At 55.3% G+C, this 5,285-nt stretch overlaps 1 non-coding gene across 1 annotated transcript; it reads right to left on the bottom strand.

Annotated features, from left to right (window-relative positions):
* Nucleotides 1-2,097: 2,097 nt before the first annotated feature.
* LOC137643412 (5S ribosomal RNA) lies at nt 2,098-2,216 on the bottom strand. Its single transcript, XR_011044936.1, has one exon. It is a non-coding gene; the product is annotated as a 5S ribosomal RNA (ribosomal RNA).
* Between the last annotated feature and the right edge of the window lie 3,069 nt (nt 2,217-5,285).

The following is a 5,285-nucleotide window of genomic DNA, read 5'->3' as shown; positions in this document are numbered from 1 at the left end:
ATATTTATAGAAATAAGGATTATGCTGTTAATAAATAGTTTATTTTCGTGTTGTTAACAAATATAAATACAACTCAAACAACAACAACAACAAATGCAGACTTTTCATGTCCACTGCAGGGCAAAGCCCTCAGGTTTGGCCAGTTTTCATCACTATGCTGGCCAACTGGAGATTGGTGATGGTGGGAGATTTTTGTCAGATCGATCACCTCGTCAGGGTATGGGGGACGCGACAGTATTGACTCAATACTCGGAACACAAGGAAGCATGGTTTACCTGCAGAGGTTTGAGGTTAGCTATGCAGAGACCAGGATGCTGCTTCCCCAGTAGAGGGGATGATGAAGAAAGAAGTAAGGGCTAGACATACTTCTTTCGTTCATGCAGACTAAAACCTGATAACAATGCCCTCTACCTTCTGCTACCTGTCCAAAAAGGAGCCTGAGGTTAGACCAGCTGTTGTGTAGCCACCACAGAGCGATAGAAACGTATCGATACACCTGTGGGTCACGTTCTGCAGGAAGCGGGCTGCGAAGGTCATTGCCTTCCCCTATTCTCTTGAAAGGGCGGAGTTGTACGAGACCATGAAGATTGCTTACACACTGGCCGAGGCCAGAGTGAGCAGGAGCACCGTCCCCCAAAACGGAATACGATCAGAGGCCTGACGTAATGGTTCTTGAGAAGATCTATGAGGGGCTAAAGAGTCCGAACCATGCTCCATGAAGGAGGTCTCACTCCGACTGGGGGCAGGGACGTTTGCAGCTTCGCATGAGCGAAGAAAGGTCCAGCGGGAAGGAAAAAGTCTATTCCTTTCAGCCTGAAGGCCAGGGAAAGGCTGAGCGACAGGCTTCACTGCCGAGAGCGGAAAAGAGTTTCCTCCCGCCGAAAACCAATAACTCCGTTATTGCTGGAGAAGAGGCCTCAAGGGAAGAGGTATCTCTCCCACGACACCAACCACAGAAGACTCTCCACTTCGCCTGGTAGACCCCTGCAGATGACTATCGCAGGTGATGCGACCTCTGCTCCGCGACTGTAGCGGGTTGTCTCTTCTTGAGGAGGCGGCGTAGTGTCTCCAGGCGTGAAGCCAAAGCGATGCAACGGCTCGTGAAAGATGCTGTAGTGTGGTTATTTGAGTAGCCTGTGCCGTGGAAGAAGCTCTCCCGGGAGTTCCGTCAGGGGAAGCAGAGGGTCTGGAAACCGTTCTGCGTATAGTCACAGTGGAGCTCTCAGGGCCATCGAAAGGTTGACAGAAACCTGGTCTTGTTGAGACCCATTCTCAACAGACAACAATGGTGGGAAGACGCAGGCGTCGATGTTGTCCCACCGTCACCGGAAAGCATCTTGCCAAAGAGTCTTGGGGTCTGAGACTGGCGGGAAGAACAGCGGAAGCTTGAAGTTCCAGGCTGTCGTGATCAGGTCCCCCAGGCCAGGACTTGCTGGTTACTATAGGCCAAAGACCCCCAGGTAATCTCTATCTGCGAGGCTCTGCTCAGATAGTCTGAGAGAACATTCCTCTGCCCGGAATGAGCGAGCCGATAGTGGTATTGAGAGGATCTCGGATCATCTCAGTATCTCTACTGCAAGATGCGAAGGTATGAAAATGCGTCCCTTGCTGGTTGGAATACGGCAGGAACTGTAGGATCTGTAGAGGGGCCAGACTACGGCCCCTAAGCCTGCCTGAATGATGGGGAGGTATCCTTTAGGTCCTGACCATAGGCCTGAACCGGAACATCTCTCCCCCCCCCCCCTCCCCTTTTCTTTGACGAGTCCGAGAACAGCATCAAAATGTGGGGAAAGGACGAGAATATCCACTCCCATCAAGAGGTTCCATAGGTCAACCCCCATTGCAGATCTAAACGTTCCGCTGGTCTCATAGGGGCCAGAAAGTCTGGTTAATCGTTGCTTTGATACCACCGGAACTTGGGCCGCCTCACAGGGAACTTATCCTGAGGCGACCGTTCGGGACTTTAGATGGGTCAATGAGGAAAAGACCCCCAGGAAATGTTCCAAGGTAGGGCTGAAAGCTCTGCTTGACTGAGAACAGGTACTGCGACTCTCCTCAGCCTTGCCACAGTCAACTGAAGGGAAGGCTCGGAGAAAGAGGCAACAGCATCTGGTGTTCCCAGGTGGTCACCCATCCAAGTACTGACCAGACCCAACGTTGCTTAACTTCGCTGATCGGACGAGAAGCGGTGTTTTCAACATGGTATGGCCGTTGACTCAATATCATGGCTAGATACTCCAGATGTTGAGGCAGAAGTAGATAAGGCTCCCAGCAAATTACCATGATCCCTTACTCTTGGTAAAGACCCGGAAGCTTGTCCCGGCGTTGAAGAACGTCGAACCCAAGTCTACCGGAGTTGACCAGACCTCAAAAAGGCGGAGGAGGCTGAAGCCTGCTCCTGAGCGGCCATGAGGAAAGCAGGGAGAGTTCTCTGAGGAAAAACCAGCGATGCCGCGGCGGGATCGCCACACCGCATCTTAAGCAGGAACACCTGTAGTCTAGGCTGAATTCCAAGAGCTTCCTGGAAGATGGATGGAATGGAAACTGGACGTACCCATCCTTCTGATCCAGGGACTAAGGAGTCCTGCAGCCTCGTTACCAGTCTGATCGACTCTGCTGTTCCACGCTGGACGAATACTCTTGCCGACCCCATGGCATCGAGGTTCAGTGACACTGGATTCGCTGACAGAGACGGAGAGATGGTAAGAGTGAGGCGCGATATCCTTGGGTAATCCCGGAGATCGTGCAGGAATCGGCATCGGGAAGCTGTTATCCGGATGAGTAACCTTAGGCAACCCCCCAGCGTGAGACCTGCAAGGGGGGGGGTTGCCAATCCTAGAGTTTGTGAACTCTGCCGCTCCCTCTAAGATTATGCCTCCCCGGGAGAGCCTCCCGTGCTCCCTGTCCCTGACAGAAGGGGACTGCTATTGTACACCTTGTCTTAGCTGCCGTAGCCGGTCCGATAACTTAGGCCGACGAGGCTGAAAGAAGAGGCGTTGGAGGCCTGCAGGGTCTGGAAGAAAGCGCCTTGGAGGAGTGAAAGCGGAAGTCGACTTCCTCCGCACAACAGCTGTCCATGTCTCTGTCCTTGGGCTCAAACAAGCTCTTCCCAAGGATGGAAGAGTGTCTGAGCTTGTCGACATCCACGGATGAGACACCCGAGGGGAAGCCCTCGGTCACTGCGTCTAGATGCTCCAACATTGAGTTTGCCCGCAAGTTCGAAACTTGGCGACGGAACGCAAAGGAGCTTGAGCCTGAGAGGAGGAAAGTACCTATGATCTTCCTGGAGCTTCCTTGTACAAAACATCAGGTCGCAACCGAGGAAGGAAAGGACCTGGTAAGCCCCTTCCACGGGATGGAGAAGAGGAAGGGCTAAACCAGTCACCCCTTACCCGACGGAGAAATCTCGAAAGGAAAACTCCCTGGCACGACCCTTCCAGGGAATGACGAGGAGGAAGGGCTAACCCAGGTTCTGGAAAGAAGAATGTTGCCCAGACCTCTCTGAAGATTCTTCCTGCTCTTGCACGTGCCATGCTCTGTGTTTACGGGGTGAAGACCGTGTTCTGGAAATACACGCTCCAGAAGACTCGCCAGGCTGGCCGTGTTGCGAAACCCCGACGGGAATCGCAGTCGCAATCGACCTGGCGCTCGCGTGATGGTAAATCAATGGTTCGCGTCTGGCTGAACGTGGAAGCGCCAGTGCGCGGGCACACAGGAGCGCGGACGAAAGTGCGCGAGGGAGCGCAGAAGGAGGGCGAACGCTGGCGGTCGGAATCCGATAGTTCACAGGCGAGCGATGACCCGTAGGCGAGCGATGACCCGTAGGCAAGCAATGGCTACTGCAGGAATCAAGCCAGCACTCGCGCGATGGAACCCCGTCGGTTCGGGCGATGGAACCCCGTCGGTTCGGGCGATGGAACCCCGTCGGTTCGAGCGATGGAACCCCGTCGGTTCGGGCGATGGAACCCCGTCGGTTCGGGCGATGGAACCCCGTCGGTTCGGGCGATGGAACCCCGTCGGTTCGGGCGATGGAACCCCGTCGGTTCGCGCGATGGAACCCCGTCGGTTCGCGCGATGGAACACCGTCGGTTCACGAGCGGGCGAACATTGGAGCGCATGTGCGCGGGCGCGCGGGCACGTGGGCGTGTGGTCGCGCAGGCACGTGGGCGCGCGGGCGAGCGCAGGCAGTCGGGAGACCGATGGCGCGTAGGCGGGCAAGCGCAGGCGGTCGGGAGACCGATGGCGCGTAGGCGGGCAAGCGCAGGTGGTCGGGAGACCGATGGCGTGTAGGCGGGCGATGGCGCGTTGACGATCGATGGCGCATCTTGGCGAGCGAAGGCCCGTAGGCCAGTGAAGGCGAGTTGGCAAGCGATGGCGCGTCGGCAAGCGATGGCGCGTTGGCAAGCGACGGCGCGTTGGCAAGCGACGGCGCGTTGGCGAGCGGTGGTGAGTTAACAAAACGCTAGCGCGCAGGCGAAGAATCACGCGGGCGCGTAAGAGATCGCTGACACGTAAGAGACTAGGGATGATTAGCGCGCATCGCGCTAATCAGAAGGCGCGCAGGTGCATCAGAAAGGTGAGCGCCGATGCGAGATGTCAATCAGGCGATCCTGGACGGTCAGGAAAAACTGTTGGCGCCCATTGGTGTGTGGCAGAAAAGGGCGCGCAGATGTGCGGTGGCAATTGAAGGAAGCTGGCGCACAGAAGGACAGAAGTAAAGGTGAGCACTGGTGAGCAGGAGGAAGATATACAGCAAGACTCATCTACCGGAGATCGTGGTCCACAGCAGGCGAGTGCTAGATCGCTACTGATGGTGTCCAGGGGACCTGACACGTGGAAGATCAATGGCGATCGTTTACGCGCAGAACATCGCTGACGAGCAGGCGAACGTTGACGCGTCTGTGGTCACTGGCGAGCAGAAGGGCGACGCGTGGAATCCTGTGCGTAGAAGAAGAGTCCTTGTCCAAGACCTGAGCCGAAGTTCTAGGTTGCGCGGCAAACGTGGGCGCACAGGGCGCGTATAAGGAACTGGAAGCGCAGGTGCGCTCTGACGGGCAGGAGAACTAGAGCGCTCAGGAGACCGATGGTGCGCAGGGCGCACAACAGGAACAGCAGGATGTTCGGAGTCATCAGGATAGCGCTGGCGAGCAGTGGGGCGACGATCATCAGGAGATTGATTGATTGATTTAAAGTTTTCAGGCATCCTGACATCTGAGGTCATTGACGCCGGTAACATTTAATTTATGTATACAAAAATAAAAAATAAAATAAAATAAAAAATAAAA

This window comes from Palaemon carinicauda, chromosome 6 (assembly GCF_036898095.1).
Source record: "Palaemon carinicauda isolate YSFRI2023 chromosome 6, ASM3689809v2, whole genome shotgun sequence".
NCBI classification, from domain to species: Eukaryota; Metazoa; Arthropoda; class Malacostraca; order Decapoda; family Palaemonidae; genus Palaemon; species Palaemon carinicauda.
The sequence above is the reverse complement of the archived record's forward strand: the minus strand, read 5'-3'. Positions and strand labels throughout refer to the sequence as shown.